This window comes from Ahaetulla prasina, chromosome 12 (assembly GCF_028640845.1).
Source record: "Ahaetulla prasina isolate Xishuangbanna chromosome 12, ASM2864084v1, whole genome shotgun sequence".
NCBI classification, from domain to species: Eukaryota; Metazoa; Chordata; class Lepidosauria; order Squamata; family Colubridae; genus Ahaetulla; species Ahaetulla prasina.
Genome location: NC_080550.1, coordinates 4,216,559 through 4,236,878, shown reverse-complemented (window position 1 = coordinate 4,236,878; position 20,320 = coordinate 4,216,559).

The following is a 20,320-nucleotide window of genomic DNA, read 5'->3' as shown; positions in this document are numbered from 1 at the left end:
ATTTAAAAAATTTAAAAATTTAAAATATTAAAATTAAGCCAGTCCCGCTTGAATAAACAAATACGTTTTAGAGAAGACCCTCTCTGTGTGAGCGTACGGGTCGGTGGGAGGCATAAGGTAACAGCAGGCGGTCCCGTAAGTACCCGGGCCCTAAGCCATGGAGCGTTTTCACTGAAAAGCTTGGATGACAAAACCTCTGGTCTCAGTAACCAACCCAGATTGGATCATGAAGTATTTTTCAACTCTGGCCGTTTTAAGAAGTGCAGACTTCAACTCCCAGGATTCCCCAGCCCCCCTCCCCATCCCCCCCGGCCCATGCCTTGTGTACATGAAATCCGTTCTGGCTGGGGAATTCTGGGAGTTGAAGTCCAGGCATCTTAGTGTCCAAGATTGAGAATTGCTCATCTATCAGAATGTCAGACGATAGAGAGGAACCATGCCGATCAAACCAATGTTCATTTTCTTGTGGGTGGATACCAGTCCAGATATCTCTGGATGGAACACGACTCCCAATTTTCCTCCTATAGTGGACCTTGTTTTCTGACCTTGCATGTTGCGCTCTATTGCAATGATGCCTCCTACCCTGAAAGCATAAGGTAAAGGTTCCCCTTGCACGTATGTGCTAGTTGTTCCTGACTCTAGGGGGCGGTGCTCATCTCCGTTTCAAAGCCAAAGAGCCAGCGCTGTCCGAAGACGTCTCCATGGTCATGTGGCCGGCATGACTCAATGCCAAAGGCGCAGGGAACATTGTGACCTTCCCACCAAAGGTGGTCCCTATTTTTCTACTTGCCTTTTTTACCTGCTTTCAAACTGCTAGGGTGGCAGAAGCTGGGACAAGTAATGGGAGCTCACCCAGTTACGCGGCACTAGAGATTCAAACCGCGGAACTGCCGACCTTTTGATTGACAAGCTCAACACCTTAGCCACTGAGCCACTGCATCCCTTCCTGAAAGCATTTATCTGTACTAACATAATTATTTTTGGGGGAAAAAATGAAATAATGTCTGAATCCTGTTTTTCTACTTCAGCAGCTAATGACTATTGAATCCAGTAGAAAAGAAGGTTAGTTTGGACATGGGGAAAGGTTATAAAATAACAAGGTTATTTTTAAATGTTTAAAAGCCTTTGCTTGCTGAGAAATACAATAAGTAAGTCAATCCGAATGGAGCTGGTGGGCAGAAGGATTAAACGGGCAATAAAAGAGATACATGACTGACCTCCCATAGACGAGTGAGCTGATAATGAGATAAGTAAATCTTATAATGATGATAAGGATATAATTATGGGAAAGTTCACACTCCTAAGTGCACACTTTGAACCTTGGCAGATATAAAATTTCAGGATAGTTTGGCAGCAAATGAATATTTTTCACGCCCCTCTCTAGGCGCCTCCATCGGTGGAAATGTGTGCACATTTTAAACTTTATCTCTCCTTTATGGCGAGGAATGTGGACAAGTCTTTTTTTTTTTTTTTAAACAAGGCTTTATTTCAATCTGAAGGAATCCGGGGAGGGATGGCGAGACCCTCTTTGTGAGACCCTCACAAAGCCTCAGTTCTTCTCCTGATGTTTGGCTTTGAAAATTTAAGTGTCCTTCAACTCCTGCTCGGCTCCCAGTGACTTCATGGCTATGCCCATATAAACCAAAGGTGGGAAACGATGGGCCCTTTATGACTTGTGGACTTCAACTCCCAGAGAATTCCTGAGCCAAAGGATTCTGGGAGTTGAAATCCACAGGTCATAAAAGGGCCATAGTTCCTCCTCTCCCCTGCCCTAGACTTCATTGGGCAAGAACAGAGAAGTTCTTTTGCCTCTATAGGCAAAAGGGGAAATGCAAATCCTAAATCCGTGATGGTGAACCTATGGCATGTGTGTTACAAGTGGCTCACAGAGCCATATCAGTGGCCATGCGAGCATTGCCCTATCTCAGCTGGAGTACGCATGCGTGCACCGGCCAGCTGATTTTCAAGTCTTCTGGGCCCACCAGAAGTCGGGAAACAGGCCTCCGAAGGGGTGGGGAAGACTGTTTTTGCCCTCCCCAGGCTCCTAGAAAGCCTTTGGAGCCTGGGGAGAGCGAAAAACGGGCCTACCGGGCCCACCGTGTCATCGCGTGCCAAAAGAAGGGGGAGCGTGGGGGGGTCACATACGCATGTGCAGAGGGCAGGGCACATTGAATTATGGGTATGGGCACGCGCATGCCCATACATCCCCACACTCCCCCTGCTTTTGGTACACAATGGCAAAAAGGTTAGCCGTCACTATCCTAGGTGTTTGTCTGAGCTAATCTTGTCTTGCCTAATTGCTTACCTGGAGTTTCCATCTGACCCAGTCTTTCTGAATCGATTACCAAATCTGCATTTCTAAAAGCTGGCCTACTCGGTTTCTGCTTGGGGACAGGGAGACTGGGGCTGGTTTCTGCCTCCCTTAAGATTGTCCTCCATTTCTCCTTTAGGGGAAATATTCCATCCTGCCTTTTTTAATATCCCCCAAAATATTTCATTCTCCAGGAGGGTGAGTGGGTGCTGACTTTCCTACATCATCCTCATCAAATGGGGAACCCTGGTTTGACACGGTTATTTAAAACGACTGGCTTTAAGGGTTCAGTTTATTGACATATGAGTTCCTTTCAGAGGTGGGATTCATTTTTTTTTTACTACTGGTTCTGTGGGCATGGCTTGGTGGGCGTGGCAGGGGAAGGTTCTTGCAAAATCCCCATTTCCTCCCAATCAGCTGGGACTCGAGAGGCAGAGAATAGATAGAATAGAATAGAATAGAATTTTTATTGGCCAAGTGTGATTGGACACAGAAGGAATTTGTCTGGCAGGGCCAGTCACAATTTTTACGACCGGTTCTCTGAACTACTCAAAATTTTCCTACCGGTTCTCCAGAACTGGTCAGAACCTGCCGAAACCCACCTCTGGTTCCTCTTTCATCATTTCATCATTTCAAATGATGGATTTGGGAAGGGAGGCTCCTCGGCAGTCCACTGTCTGGATCCGCCTCTTAAACCCTTTGCCACTAATTAATTGATGAAATAAATGAAAACCCAGCGTTGCAGCCCTAGCAACGATATTTTCCATTAGCAGGTATTTTCAGCCTCTTTCCTCGGCGACGTCATGTGTAACGCATTTCAGTAATTAAGGCAGGAGTCAACAGGACTTCTGTTCGGCGAGAGATGGAAAGCTGGATATCTCTATTCGAGGAGGATTACATCCAGCTGAGGCCAGAAGGGTGCAAGCATGTTTTTCATAATTCTACACCGCTGCTCCCTCACTCCCTTTTTTTTTTCTGCTGCCAAATGCAAAAAAAACCACACAAAAAAACGGAGGGCGCAAGCCGCTAAATTGAGTTTTCATATCGCAATCAGTTGATGAGCCTTAATCTTAGAACTGATTTTTTTTTTAACCACTCCTCCCCTTTTCCGAAGCGTTTCTGACAAATCCAGACATTAAGGATTCTCTTTGTTTTCAATCCCTGCCTGCTATTTATGCTTATGAAATCAGAAGGATCGGCTAACTGTTTTACTGTTGTTGTTATTATTATGATTATTTTGATAAGTTCCCCAGATACAATCGGTTACAACCTGAGCAAAACTGTCCTCCTGTTGATTGTCAGGGCAGATGTAAATAAAGATAGTGTGGTTTTGTGTTTTGTTTTTGTTTTTGCAGAAGAAAGTAAAAAAATATATATGAAAAGTGCAGCTTGTGTTTTAAGGAAGGCTAATTTTCAAGATAGAATGAAAGGGAACACAGCGCGGAAAGAATGGGAGTCATATTTCAACAAAATGACAGCTACATGATTGAATAAAAGAAAAGCAAATGTGGCAGCCGACACAAGGTCTATGGAGATAGAACAGGATTCGCACCCACCCACCCCAATTTTATTTTTTAATAACACGGAAACACGGCCCAGAAAAGGAGCCATCTAAATAGCTGTCAATCAAAACGAAGTTGAAAGGGTACAAACAATGATACCATAGGTGTAAATGTTCTTTTCAAATCAAATTGCTATTTGGGGCGACTACCCCCCACCCCCCACCCCACCCGACGCTATAGAGCACTGCACACCAGAACAACTAGACACAAGAACAGTTTTTTCCCTGAAGGCCATCACTCTGCTAAACAAATAATTCCCTCAACACTGTCAGACTATTTACTGAATCTGCACTACTATTAATCGTTTCATAGTTCCCATCACCAATCTCTTTCCACTTATGACTGTATGACTATAACTTGTTGCTGGCAATCCTTATGATTTATATTGATATATTGATCATCAATTGTGTTGTAAGTGTTGTACCTTGATGAAGGTATCTTTTCTTTTATGTACACTGAGAGCATATGCACCAAGACAAATTCCTTGTGTGTCCAATCACACTTGGCCAATAAAAATTCTATTCTATTCTATTCTATTCTATTCTATTCTATTCTATTCTATTCTATTCTATTCTATTCTATTCTTTTTTTCCCCCCTTCACAACCGTCTTAGGCAGAATTATGCACAAAAATTGTACCCATCGTTGGTCAGGCTATAATATACAGGTATTCCTCAACTTACGGTCACAACTGAGCTCCAAATTTCTGTTGCTAAGCAAGGCATTTGTGAAGGGGGTTTTGCCTCATTTTACGACCTTTCTCGCCACGCTCGTTAAGTGAATCACTGCCAGCTGTTCGATTATTGACATGATTGTGAAGCAAATCTGGCTTCCTTATTAACCTGGCTTGTCAGAAGGTCGCAAAAGGAGATCACGTGACACACACACACACACACACCCCCGGAGACACTGCAATTGTCATAAATATGAGTCAGTCACCAAGGTCTGAATTTTAGAATAGAATAGAATAACAGAGTTGGAAGGGACCTTGGAGGTCTTCTAGTCCAACCCCCTGCTGAGGCAGGAAGCCCTACACCACTTCAGACAAATAGTTATTCAACATCTTCTAAAAAACTTCCAGTGTTGGAGCATTCATAACTTCTGGAGGCAAATTGTTCCACTGGTTAATTGTTCTGACTGTCAGGAAATATCTCCTTAGTTCTAAGTTGCTTCTATCCTTGATTAGTGTCCACCCATTGCTTCTTGTCCTGCCCTCAGGTGCTTTGGAGAATAGGTTGACTCCCTCTTCTTTGTGGCAGCCCCTGAGATATTGGAACATTGCTATCATGTCACCCCTAGTCCTTCTTTTCATCAGACTAGACATACCCAGTTGCTACAACTGTTCTTCATATGTTTGTTCTTCTTTGTTGCTCTTCTCTGCACTCTTTCTAGAGTCTCCACATCTTTTTTACATCGTGGCGACCAAAACTGAATGCAGTATTCCAAGCGTGGCCTGACCAAGGCCTTATTAAGTGGTATTAACACTTCATGTGATCTTAATTCTATCCCTCTGTTTATGCACCTTACAACTGTGCTGGCTTTTTTGGCAGCTGCTGCACACTGCTGGCTCATATCGAAATGGTTGTCCACTAGGACTCCAAGATCCCTCTCACAGTTACTACTATTTGGTGAGGTACTACATATACTGTACTTGTGTATTTGGTTTTTCTTGCCTGAATGTAGAACCTTATTTTTTTCACCATCGAATTTCATTTTGTTTGATAGCACTCAATTTTGACCATGAGGATGCTGCAACGGTCGTAAGTATGAAAAACAATCATAAGTAATGGCAGTCGTAGGTCGTGATCCACCTGTATTCCAAGTTCAGGGTTCCAGGGCTTTGGTTCTAAAAACTTTCTTGATTAAAATAGATTTGCAGCCTTTTCTGATACATTTCCATGCAAACGTTTATTTTCAGCCCAATTTCATTAAGTCCTAATTTTTTTAAAAAAAATTATTTTAGAAATGAACTATTCGTAAGTGAGCAACTCTTCAGACTGTTCTCTGTTTTGCATTTTGCTGGAGGAGATATCTCCTATGAGCTATGAAATATTTATTGGCACGCTAATGCATTAGCCTGGCCCTACCTCTTCAAAGGAAATGGGTTTTTTTGGGCTCGGCTCTCCAGAGACCGGCTCACGAAGGAAAGCAAAACCAGTAAGTTCCTTATTGTGTCATTAATAGACTGGCCACGCTATCTTCTCGATTGGTCTTAAGGAACACGGACATCCACATTAACCTTTGAAGCAACCCAACCTCAAAGGACATTGAGGGTTCCTTCTCTCCTTTCTTCTCCTCCTAGCTTTCTTCTTCTTTTCTTTTTTTCCCTCCTTCCCACTTTGGAGAAAAGTGAGTTAAGTACCGAGCTTACAAAATGAAAAGGTTTTGGGACATACCTCGAACAGATACTGTCAAATATCAGCTTTAATAGTTAAAGAGATGGCTCAGAGAACAAATAATTCATCAACTGGAATCCGTAATGAAATGTGCGCTCTCTCGTATTGGCAGCGTTCGTGGGTGGGTGGGGGGCTTGAAAGCTCGTTCAGTTTTTACTGTTAAAAAGAAAAATAGCAGGGGACGTACCAAGGGGTTGTAGTGGAAGGGGGGTGGGTGTCACGTGATATCAGGAGAAAAAAAGAAAGCCTTTGAAGATTTATGTCTTGTACTTCCTGCAAAGAAATGTATTACCGTATTTTTCGGAGTATAAGACGCACTAGAACTCATTGTCTCCTAGTAACTTTCGAACCGCTGCTCACCACCGCAGGGAGACGGAGCCGATGCGTTGGTTCCGTCCCAGGCGCCTGATGGACCCGGAGAGGTTCCTGACGGAGCTTGGGCCGTTTCCTGAGGATCTTACCCACGGCACGACTGAAGAACTAGTTGCGGCTTGGGAACGGGCCGCGGCTGGGGCTTTGGACCGTGTCGCGCCTTTGCGGCCTCTGACTCGGCGCAGATCTCAATTGGCTCCCTGGTTCTCCGGGGAGCTGAGAGAGATGAAACGCCGGAGAAGACGCCTAGAGAGTGTTTGGAGGTCCAGCTGCCCGAGGCTGATCGACACTAGTGAGGTCCTTTACTAGGACCTACCTAGTGGCAATGAGGGAGGCGAAACGTTCCTACGCTTCCACCCTCATTGCATCGGCAGATAACCGCCCGCCGCCCTGTTTGGTGACCCGTTCCTCCTTCAACAGGAGGGACGGATGACCCCTGCAGGGACGAGCTGAGGAGTTTAACGGTTATCTATACGATAAAATCGTTCAGCTTCGTGATGGTTTGGATCATGATTGCGATGATTCAGCCGAGGCGGCAGAGACTTGTCTTGTTGAGGTTATTTGGGATGAGTTTGAGTCTGTGGCTCTCGTGGACGTGGGCAGGTTGCTGGGAGGTTGAATGCAACTACGTGTTTACTGGACCCGTGCCCTTCCTGGTTAGTACTGGCTGCTCAGGAAGTGACACGAGGCTGGCTCCAGGGGATTATAAATGCTTCTTTGGTTGAAGGGGTTTTCCCCACCGCCTTGAAGGAGGCGGTGGTGAGACCTCTCCTGAAGAAGCCTTCCCTGGACCCAGCTATTTTGGGTAATTATCGCCCAGTTCCAACCTTCGCTTTTAGCGAAGGTTGTAGAGAGGTGGTTGCATGGCAGCTTCCCGCACCTGGAGGAAGCTGTCTATCTAGACCCGTTCCAGTCCGGCTTCCGACCCGGTTACAGCACGGAGACGGCTTTGGTCGCGTTGGTAGATGACCTCTGGAGGGCCAGGGACAGGGGTTGTTCCTCTGCCTTGGTCCTATTAGACCTCTCAGCGGCTTTTGATACCATCGACCATGGTATCTTGCTGCGCCGGTTGGAGGGGTTGGGGGTGGGAGGGACCGCTTATCGGTGGTTCTCCTCCCATCTCTCCGACCGGTCGCAGACGGTGTTGACAGGGGGCAGAGGTCGCCCCGAGGTGCCTCACTTGTGGGGTACCGCAGGGGTCGATTCTCTCGCCTACCCTGTTCAACATCTATATGAAGCCGCTGGGTGAGGTCATCAGTGGTTTCGGGGTGAGTTATCATCTGTACGCTGATGATACTCAGCTGTACTTTTCCACCCCGGACCACCCCAATGAAGCGGTCGAAGTGCTGTCCCGGTGCCTGGAAGCCGTACGGGTCTGGATGGGGAGAAACAGACTCAAGCTCAATCCCTCCAAGACGGAGTGGCTGTGGATGCCGGCACCCCGGTACAGTCAGCTGCACCCGCAGCTGACTGTTGGGGGCGAGTTAGTGGCCCCAAAGGAGGTGGTTCGCAACTTGGGTGTCCTCCTGGATGGTCGGCTGTCCTTGATGAACATCTGGCGGCCGTCACCAGGAGGGCCTTTACCAAGTTTGCTTGGTTCGCCAGTTGCGCCCCTTCCTTGACCGGGATGCCTTATGCACGGTCACCACGCCTGGTTACGCCTCGCTGGATTATTGCAATGCTCTACATGGGGCTGCCCTTGAGGTGCACCCGGAGGCTACAGTTAGTCCAGAATGCAGCTGCGCTGAGTGGTAACGGGAGCCGTCAGGCTCCCATGTAACACCACTGCTCCGTAGTCTGCACTGGCTTCCTGTGGTCTTCGGTGCGCTTCAAGATTCTGGTTACCACCTTTAAAGCGCCCATGGCTTAGGACCCGGTACTTACGAGACCGCCTGCTGCTACCTTATGCCTCCCATCGACCAGACGCTCACAGAGAGGGCCTTCTCAGGGTGCCGTCCGCCAAACAATGTCGGCTGGCGGCCCCCAGGAGTAGGGCCTTCTCTGTGGGAGCACCAACACTCTGGAACGAACTCCCCCCTGGCTTACGTCAAGTGCCTGATCTTCGGACCTTTCGTCGTGAGCTTAAAACATATTTATTCATTCAAGCAGGACTGGCATAAATAGCTGTTTTAAATTGGGGTTTTAATAATATTTTAAATTTTTAAATGTTTTAATAATCGGCCACATAGTAATAGTTCTTTTTAAATTCTTTTAATTGTATATATTCCGTGTTTTATTTTGGCTGTACACCGCCCTGAGTCCTTCGGGAGAAGGGCGGTATAGAAATTTAATAAAATAAAATAAAATAATAAACTGGCCGAAAAGCATCAAGCTGGCTTTCGTGCCAAAGGCAGGACTAGAACTCACCATCTCCTGGTGATTGGCCCAATAGCATCCAACCAGCTTTCGTGCCTAAGGAGGGACTAGAACTCACAAATTGTGGTGATTGATCCAAGGGCACCCAGCCAGCTTTTATGCATCAGGCCAGACTAGAACTCACTTGTCTCCTGATTTCTAGGCAAATACCTTAACCACGAAGCCAACGTGTCTCCCTCCCTCTCTGTCTTTTTACCGTTTCTTCCTTTTTTCTTACCCTGGTTGCGCAACGGAGCAACATTCGGTATTTTTATGTGGTATTTGGGGAATTCTGGGAGTTGAAGTCCACACCGCCTCAAAGGTGTGTGCTTTTCACGGCAGCCAACACTGCTATACCTTGGAAGGCTTGCAACGCATTGTTCATTGTCTCAACGTCCTTGAGACTGCGTGGTTCAGGGCTCAATGGCATCTTCTTTTCAGAAAGAGCTTTTAATGATGAACGGCGTAAATTATTGCAAGGTAATTTTTTATTTTATTTTTGTCAGCTAGACTTCATGACAAAGATAGATGGGAGCGATGCCTTTTTAAGTGCAGTGAATTAATGATCGACTCTCCTCCCGTGCCATCGCCAAGTTCAAGAAAAAAAATAAAATACGTGGATGCTTCCTTTTTCGTGATTTAAGAGTTCCTGTGTAGAGAAATTCACGATTATCGCCAAAATCATGTGTATTTTTGCAAGCGGCCCATTGAAGTCTACGCAGGAGCTTTACAACTCTAATGGGTGCTCAAAAATAACGCTGGCGAAAGCCCATTTGTCAGAAAAGTTTCAAAAAAAGCTTGCTCCCCCCCCCCCGCTTCATCACCACTCCTGCAGCATAAAATAAGCAAGGAAACAGCAGGAGACGCAAGGAAACCATCTTGCCAGCCAGTCTGTTAAAGTGAAAATTACACTGTTGAGCGTGCATAAAAATGTCATTTTCTGCAAGAATCAGGAAAATTCTCTTAGAAGAAATGGTGGTGTTTTTTTTTTTCCTCTTTCAAATCTTCCCTGCAGCCGAGTTTGAGACAGAAAATTTGAAAAAGAAAGAGGCGTTTGTAGTTTGTAACTTTCCCTTTGAGTTCGTTTGAGACCTTCGCTGATATAAGCCTTACTTGGAAGTTCCGAAAGAATACATACTTTGTAGAAATGAAACATAAACTAATAGACTCCATTCTTTGCTCATCCGTCCTATACCTATTAGGGAATAGCTTGCAGCTTATGGTCTGGAGCCCAGAAGAAAACTGCAAGTGCTAGTTATTTATTTAAAATTATTGGCTGCCCAATTCCAGAATGGATTCTGGGACTCTGATGATGTAACCTAGTTTGGTAATGAAACGTCTGCAAGAAAACCAGCAAGCTCAGAGAGCAACCAAGGATCCCTCAGTCCTCCCCCTCCTTCTCCTCCACCTTCTCCTCCTTCTTCCTGAATAGCATTGATAATGTTACCTAGTTTGGTAATGAAACGTCTGCAGGAAAACCAGCAAGCTCAGAGAGTACCAAGCATCCCACAGTAATCGTCCTCCCACTCCTCCTCTTCCTCCTCCTCCTCTCTGTAAACACCATTTCCTTCTAGCACTGATAATGTTACCTAGTTTGGTAATGAAATGTCTGCTAGAAAACCAGCAAGCTCAGATAGTACCAAACATCCCACAGTCCTCCTCTTCTTCCTACCCCCTGCTCTTCCCCTCTGTAAACCCCATTCTCTTCTAGCACTGATAATGTTACCTAGTTCGGGTATGAAACATCTGCAAGAAAACAACCAAGCTCAGAGAGTACTAAGAGTCCCAGAGTCCTCCTACTCCACCCCCCCCACCCCGTAAACCCCTTTCCCTTCTAGCACTGATAATTTTTTTATTTATTTATTTACATTTATATCCCGCCCTTCTCCGGAGACTCAGGGCGGCTTACAGTGTATAAGGCAATAGTCTCATTCTATTTGTATATTTACAAAGTCAACTTATTGCCCCCCCCACAATCTGGGTCCTCATTTTACCTACCTTATAAAGGATGGAAGGCTGAGTCAACCTTGGGCCGGGCTTGAACCTGCAGTAATTGCAGGCTGCTGTGTTCTAATAACAGGCTTCTAACAGCCTGAGCTATCACGGCCCTTGTTAATTGATAATGTTACCTACTTTGGTAATGAAGAATCTGCAAGAATCCCCCCCTCCTCCTTCTTCTTCTGACCTCCTGATTCCTTTCACTGCAGTGATTCACTTAGCAACTGTGACCAAAAAAAAAAAAAGATTGTAAAATTGAGCATGCCTTACTTAACAAACACCTTGCTTAACAATGGAAGTTCTGGTCCCAATTAGGGTCATAAATTGAGGATTACTTGTCTTTATTTTAAAATGTTTAATGTTGGGGTTCTCCGGATGGGGAACTCCCATCATAAACCACTGGTTTCCACGGTGGTTCCAAAAAGTTTTTCAGAATGATAAAGGGAGGGAGGGAAGAAAGAAGGAAGGAGAGGAAGGAGGGGAGAGAGGGAGGGTGGAGGGAAGGAAGGAAGGAAGGAAGGAAGGAAGGAAGGAAGGAAGGAAGGAAGGAAGAAAACAGAGAAAAAGGATGAACGGAGGGAGGAATTGAACAAAACAGAGAGAAAGAAGGTTGGAAGGAAATAAGATCTAAATCTAAAATCTAAATAAACTAAACTAAACTAAGATGGAGAGAAAATGAGGAGGGAGGGAGAGGAGGAAGGGAGGAAGAGAGGAAGGGAGGAAGGAAGGAAGAGAGAGAAAGAATGAAAGAACCAAAGAATGAAAGAGAAGGAAGGAAGAAGGAATGGAGGAAGGGAGGAATGAAGGAAGAAAGGAAGAGAGAGAGAAAGAATGAAAGAACAAATAAATGAAAATACAAAAGAATGAAAGAACCAAAGAATGAAAGAGAAGGAAGGAAGAAAGGAAGAGAGAGAGCAAGAATGAAAGAATGAAAGAACCAAAGAATGAAAGAGAAGGTGTAATGTATTTGAACTTTAGGAGAGAAATTTGGGCGGGAATATGCACGTTGCTGATTGGCTGATGCCTCAGCCAAAATAGTATTTAAAGAGGGGTTTTTGCCTGTTGGTTTTGCTGGGATCACAATAAACCAAAGAGCTGTTGGCACTTGTATCGTCTCCTGCCTCTTCATTGCCCGAACTTAACAGAAGGAAGGAAGAAGAAAGGAAGGGAGGAATGAATGACAGAAGGAAGAAAGAGAGAAAGAATGAAGGAATGAAAGAATGAAAATGCAAAAGAACGAAAGAATGAAAGAACCAAAGAATGAAAGAGAAGGAAGGAAGGAAGGAAGGAAGGAAGGAAGGAAGGAAGGAAGGAAGGCAAGCCGGGAGGGAAGGAAAGATCCCAAGCTAGGAGAACAAGAAGAAATATGAAACAGCCAAGTAAGTCACTAGCCAGGTGCAAATGCCACGCCGTTCTCTCTACCTGGATGGTTTAACAAACCTCGGTTCTAAAGAAGCTGGCTACTGCCTTTCCTATCACGCTAATCGTAAGACCTCTCTAGTGCATCATTAATGCTTATAACAATGAGGGCTTGGAGATGAGTTCAGGTCAGTCCTAATGAAAACGAACACAACCTCGCTGGCTGCGGTGCTGGAGAAGCTAATTAATCCTATTCTTAGAATCAGACGTTCGGGAGAACAATGAGGTTCATTGGATCAAAAGGATGCCTGAAAAAAGTCATGGGGGTTTATCATTCCCACCTGCCCACCGTACAGAATCTAACTCATTTATCAACGTCCCACGTATTTTCTAGGGGTCTCCGTCTAAAACAAAATGGTTCTTCCCAACCTCACCACTTCTACCCTCATCTTCGTTTCACGTTCTGAACTGGCTTCAGTTGCATCCCTTCAAGGTAAAGGTTCTTCTGTCGTGTCCCACTCCTCCGCTGACGGCCGGGTCAGGGAAATCCGAATCAGGCGTGCCTCTGCAGCTCTGCCAAAGTCCTAGCAAAGTCCTCAGGGCAGGCAGGAGATCAGAAAGTGACTTCAGCAAGATATGTTTAGACTTTGCCTGACTCAGAGAATGCCAGAAAGCAGATCCTTTATATAGGCCATGGGGTGTGGCTCCATGACTCAGCACTTATCCAGGCCTGCCCCTCCCTTCCTTCTGTTGCCTCCGCCTATCAAGTCTTCTGACGCGAGGGTCACTCCAATCGACAGCTGTTGGTAATTGACCTTCCTCAGGCTCACATCCTGTGGAGGAGGGGGAGGGGTCTAGTTGCTCCGTTTGCCTGGGCATGGAGCCAGAGCTGGGGGCTGGAGATATTTCCTCCTCTTCAGCCTGTCTGGGCATGGAGCCAGGGCTGGGGCTGGAAGCAGATAAGCAGGCCCCGGCTGTGGTGAGATTGGGCGAGACACAACATCTTCTAGCACAGGGGTGGGTTCTACTTACCTTTACTACAGGTTCGTAATGGGAGCATGACATCCGGGCAGGTGGGCGGAGCCTCCCACCGCTTTTACTACCGGTTCCTAAGAACCGGACCGAACCGGGAGCAACCCACCACTGCCCTGGCACATATGTGCTAGTCGTTCCCGACTCTAGGGGGCGGTGCTCATCTCCGTTTCAAAGCCGAAGAGCCAGCGCTGTCCGAAGACGTCTCCGGGGTCATGTGGCCGGCGTGACTCAACGCCAAAGGCGCACGGAACGCTGTGACCTTCCCACCAAAGGTGGTCTCGATTTTTTCTACCTGCATTTTTTACATGCTTTCGAAATGCTAGGTTGGCGGAAGCTGGGACAAGTAACGGGAGCTCACCCCGTTACGCGGCACTAGGGATTTGAACCGCCAAACTGCCAACCTTTCGATCGACAAGCTCAGCGTCTTAGTCACTGAGCCACTGTGTCCCTTTGCATTCCTTGAAGTCATAAATGGAACTTAAATTGGTCTGAGCGTGCCTTCTAAAAAGAGCAGCCGTTGCCCCGTGAAGTTTCATCTTGAGATAGCAAAGGTAGACCTCGCTTTACGACCATAACCGAGCCCAAACCTTTCTGTTGTTGAGTGAGTTTTGCTCCTTTTTGCACTCTTTCTTGGCCTGGCTTTCCCATTTATTTATTTTATTTATTGTTTATATTTATATACCGCCCTATCTCCCAAAGGACTCAGGGCGGTTTACAGGCATTTAAAAGCAATAAATACAATTCTAAAAACAATTAAAAAACTTATTCAAAAGCCTAATAATTAAAAATATAAAAAATTAAAACCCAAGTTAAAACCACAAACTAAAAACTAACTCAGTCCTCATGAGTTAAATAGGTATGTTTTAAGCTCACGGAAGGTCCGAAGGTCCGGAAGCTGACGAAGTCCTGGGGGCAGTTCATTCCAGAGGGTGGGAGCCCCCACAGAGAAGGCCCTTCCCCTGGGCGTCGCCAGACGACATTGCCTCGCTGACGGCACCCTGAGGAGTCCCTCTCTGTGAGAGCGCACGGGACGGTGGGAGGTATTCGGTCGCAGTAGGCGGTCCCGTAGATAACCCGGCCCTATGCCTTGGCTTGTCAGAAGTTCACAAAAGGGGATCACGTGACCTTGGAATGCTGCAACCATCATAAGTATGAACTTTTTTCAGTGCCATTCGTGAATGGTCATGAAACAAACCGTTATAAATTGAGGACTACCTGCCTTTAAAAAAAATGCAATTTAAGGCTATCTGCTTTGAGGTTATTTTCTACCTCAGTTATTCCTTGAGTTAATTATGAAGGTTTTAATTATCAGTTCCTAATACCCTCCAGAGATCTCTACAGCTCCCAAGGGCTCATCGCTTGTTAAATCCATATTTTTTTGTAATCTTCACGGTTTTTAATCATGCCTTAAATTATTGCCATTTTATGATCTTTATTTTTTTTAAAAAAAAACAACAATCTGAAGAATAGTTGTGTGTTTTTTTTAAAAAAAAATCTATAAACCTCGCCATCTATACTAATACATAGAAATAGTAGAACAGCTAATGTTACGTTAGCTCCAATTTTCCTACTGTTGCATTACGTATGTAAATAATTTGGTCCTGGAGGATTCTAGTGGCAACATGTATATTCTATTGGAACCAACCAATTAACACTAAAATTCACTTGATGCAAAACTGAGCCAAGACACCCATTTGAAGTGTTACACGTCTGTGAGTGCGTGTCAGTTTGTGTGTGTGTGTGTGTGTCTGTCTGTATTAGCCCGTCCCCTTCATTTCCTAGGTAGATTTTAAGCTGGAAAACAGGGAGGCTGGTGCATAATGAAACTCCAGCTGTTTAGGATGAAAATGACACAAAATCTGGTCTTGACTTCCAATCGTTTGTTTAGTGACCATTTGAAGGGACAACGGCACTAAAAAAAATGCGTTATGGTTGTTTCTCACACTTACAACCATTGTGGCATCCCTATGGTGATCAACATTCAGAGGCTTGATGACCGACTCATATTTATGACAGGCGTAGTGTCCCGGGGTCATGGGATCCCCTTTTGCGACCTTCTGACAAGCAAAGTCAATGGGGTAGCCAGATTCACTTAACAACCTGGTTATTCAGTTTGACAGTTGTGATTCACTCAATAGCAAGAAAAGTCATAAAATGGGGCTAAACTCACTTAATGAGTGTCTCGGCTTAACAACATAAATGTGAGGCTCAGATGTGGTCGTAAGTTAGGGACTACCTCTATAGGTGCTCTATAGGGGCCACCGATACCAATGACTGAAAGTCAGAATTTGTTGTTGTAGTTAGTTGCAAAGTCGTGTCCAACCCATTGCAACCCCATGGACAATGTTCCTCCAGGCCTTCCTGTCCTCTACCATCCTCTGGAATCCATTTAAGCACACGCCGACTGCTTCAGTGACTCCATCCAGCCACCTCGTTCTCTTGTCATCCCCTTTTTCTTTTGCCCTCCATTGTCCCCAGCATGAGGCTCTTCTCTAGTGAGTCCTTCCTTCTCATTAGGTGGCCAAAGGATTTGAGTTTCCTCTTCAGGTCTGGCCTTCTAAAGAGCAGTCAGGGTTGATCTCCTCTAGGACTGACCGGTTGGAGCGCCTTGCAATCCAAGGGACTTGCAGGAGTCTTCTCCAGCACCAGAGTTTAAAGGCTTCAATTCTTTGGCGCTCAGCCTTCCTTATGGTTCAACTTTCACAGCCATCCATTGCAACTGGGAAAACCATCATCTTGACTATACGCACTTTTGTTGGCAGGGTGATGTCTCTGCTTTTTAGTACGCTGTCTAGATTGGCCATGGCTTTCCTCCCCAGGAGCAAGCATCTTTTAATTTCTTGGCTGCAGTCCCCATCTGCAGTGATCTTGGAGCCCAGGAAAATAAAATCTGTCACTACCTCCATTTCTTCCCCATCTATTTGCCAGGAATTGAGAGGGCCAGGAGCCATGATCTTAGTTTTCTTGAAAGCCAGAATAGACTCATCTGATCGAATCAGCTTGGGAAAGCCCATCCCCAAAACCCCCAAAGTGATGTTGGAGCCCACTTTTGTTGTATCTTGATGAAGGTATCTTTTCTTTTATGTACACTGAGAGCATATGCAACAAGACAATTCCTTGTGTGTCCAATCACACTTGGCCAATGAAGAATTCTATTCTATTCTATTCTATTCTATTCTATTCTATTCTATTCTATTCTATTCTATTCCATTCCATTCCATTCCATTCCATTTCTCCTATTCTACTCCTATTTTATTTTATTTTATTTTATTCTATTCTATTCTATTCTATTCTATTCTATTCTATTCTATTCTATTCTATTCTATTCTATTCTATTCTTTTGCAATGGCAAATCAGGACTGTGTCAATTAATTCTTCCCCTCTTTTAATACTTTGACAAGGAAGCGCACTAGGTCGCCTTTAATCAATGGATAGTTTGCTCTCTGATCTTAATTATAGGGGACGGCAACAAAGTATGCATGGCAGGCGACAACAGAACCCGTGCTGTTTTTTTTTTCTGTTTTTTAAAAAAATCTATTTTTAAAACATCAGCTAATGTATCCTTTTGTCCATTTATTGAATTTAGTCCTTAATTAGGCCACAACGAAAGGGCCACTGCATATTAAAGATGCTTTTATCACTCTGTTCAGACTAGCTAATAATTAACAAAGGAAGTGTAAGCAGAAAAAGGAGATTGGCTTCTTAAAGCTGCCCTTGTTTCTCTGGAAACACAGTCCTAAGGGCTTGTCGTATTATTTTTTTCCCTTTAAATATACATATTAATTAGCGCTATGAATATGGTTCACCCGTTTATATTTTAAGGATACAAGAGCACCGTTTCCGGGAAGGGAAGGTTTAAAATGTTTCCTAAATTCTTTCTTAGCGTGCTTCTTTGCTTGTGGTTGTGGATAGGGGCTGGTTGTCAGCGTTCCAGAAAAACCTTCAATTCCGATTAAAAACTTTGAAGCAAGCATTTCTCAAAGTTCTATTTATCAGGGTAGATATACGCAGGGGTGAAATCCAGTAGGTTCTGACCAGTGGTGGGATTCAGCCAGTTCGCACCACTTCGGGAGAACCGGTTGTTAACTTACTGAGCAATTTGGTGAACTGGTTGTTGGAAGGAATCATTATGGTAGAGAACCGGTTGTTAAATTGCTTGAATCCTACCACTGGTTCTGACAGGTTCTGAAGAATCGGTAGCGGGAATTTTGAGCAGTTTGGAAAAATGGCAAATACCACCTCTGGCTGGCCCCAGAGTGGGGTGGGAATGGATATTTTGCAATATCCTTCCCCCGGGAATGGGGATTTTACAGTATCCCTCCCCTGGAGTGGGGTGGGAATGGAGATTTTGCAGTATCCTTCCCTTGCCACGCCCACCAAGCCACACCTACCAAGCCAGGCCAACAGAACCGGTAGTAAAAAAATTTGGATTTCACTATAAAATAAAAATATATATATAATAATATAATATAATAATATAATATAATATAATATAATATAATATAATATAATATAATATAATATAATATAATATAATATAATATAATATAATATAATATAATATAATATAATATAATATAATATAATATAATATAATATAATATAATAAAATAAAATAAAATAAAATAAAATAAAATAAAATAATAAAATAAATTTCAGGAACCTGTTAAATAGCGAAGAACAGGATGAGGTCAGCCACACAGAAGGTTAACAAGGCAGGGATGCCTCATTTGGTCTTGCAAAACAGCGATGAGGTGCTCGGACAATTAAGGCACACCGATCTTATACACTTCTACAGTCAGAATAGCTGCCTCTAAGTGGGGTTCAGGTTTACTACTTTACTACTTCATCCTCCCCACCAAATCTATATGGCTTAGTAAATTCAATCCATGGTTAAACAGAGGCCAGCAGTTTTGAAAACGAAGTAAGTGCCCGTGAGCTTTTATTAACTTTTGCAACTCTGGGAATTCGGGCAGACGGTGTGTATCTTATCCACTGTGGCCAAGTTTCTTAGTGCACTAATATCTTTCATTTACTAGCCAAAGCATTGATTGATCCTCTGAAAAGGCAAAGCATTAAGGAAACCCTCTTTGTTCTGACAATGGTTGTCTTTTACTGAAAAAAAGAAGAAGTGCTTAATGCATTCCGTCTGAGGTGCTCAGACGACGTTAATGCTAAACATAAGGATGGGCATATGTTGTAAGCTCCCAGATGCTTTAAATATGATAGCTTTGTCCTTTGGGAAAAGCCAACACTCAATTAACATGTCCTGTCTATTGAGGTTTTATTCAGTTTTATTGATGCTCTTTTTGTGTGTGTGTGTGTAAGTGAACTAAGTGTTATGTTTATGCCTTTTGCTCAGATTAATTCCTATAAAAGGTTTCCTGCCAACAGGTTGCAAATAACATCAGACAAGCCCTGTTGGTTCAGAATGAATCCTGTCTCGACTCTTTTCTAGAATAACTCATTGCCTTCGGTGGGAGAAAAAGCTTTTGTTTTATCTTTAAAAAAAATCATTTGCAGGGTGCTTAGAATTTGGATTTGTAAAGCTTACTTCCTTGCAGGGGGCAGAGATTGACACAATTACAGTTATCTATACTTGCCTGAGGTTATCTATACCTTATATCTTATAATTACATCTTATAACTATAAGTATAGTTATCTATACTTGCCTGAGGGACGCGGTGGCTTGGGGTCTAAGACGTTGAGCTTGTCGATTGAAAGGTCGGCAGCTCGGCGGTTCGAATCCCTAGTGCTGCCGCATAACGGGGTGAGCTCCCGTTACTTGTCCCAGCTTCTGCCAACCTAGCAGTTTCGAAAGCACGTAAAAATGCAAGTAGAAAAAATAGGGACCACCTTTGGTGGGAAGGTAACAGCGTTTCGTGCGCCTTTGGCGTTGAGTCATGCTGGCCACATGACCACGGAGACGTCTTCGGACAGCGCTGGCTCTTCGGCTTTGAAATGGAGATGAGCACCGCCCCCTAGAGTCAGGAATGACAAGCACATATGTGCAAGGGGAACCTTTACCTTTTTGTACTTGCCTGTCTCTCCATAACTCTGAAAGCTCTATGGTAATCCATACGGGTAGTCCTTGACTTAACAGTGATTTAGTGACCATTCAAAGTTACGATGGCACTGAAAACGTGATGGAAAAAGCTTCTTGGATGAGAAGTGAAATGTCTTCAGAGAAAAACCAGAAAGTCCAGTTGCTTCTTGAAAAAAAGCACCTTTGGGACAACCACGACCTGGATGATGGAGAACCTCCATAGAGATTCCTTATAGTGAGAACCTCCATAGAGATTCCTTATAGTGAGAACCATTGATCAATGGAATGACTTGCCTCCAGAAGTTGTGGGTGCTGCAACACTGGAGGCCTTTAAAAAGAGATGGCCCAGCCACTTGTCTGAAGTGATATAAGGTCTCCTCCTTGAGCAGGGGGTTGGAATAGAAGACCTCCAAAGTCCCTTCCGACTCTGTTATTCTGCTATTCTACTATTCATCCATCCGTCCATCATCCTCTACCTTCCCCTCTTCTTCTTTACAGGAAGTGAGGGAAAGTTGCTTGATCACCAAATATATTCCTTCCTTCCTTCCTTCCTTCCTTCCTTCCTTCCTTCCTTCCTTCCTTCCTTCCTTCCTTCCTTCCTTCCTTCCTTCCTTCCTTCCTTCCTTCCTTCTCTATCACTGGAGGTTTTTAAGAAGAGACTGGACAGCCATTTTCCTGAAATGGAATACGGTCTCCTGCTTGAGCAGGAGGTCGGACTAGAAAACCTGCAAAGTCCCTTCCAATTCTATTCTGTAACTAACTAAAACATCAGCAAACACACACACACACACACACACACACACACACACACACACACACACACACTTCTATTTCTATTTCTATTTCTATCTCTATAATCTCTATCTCTGTCTGTCTATCTCTGTTTC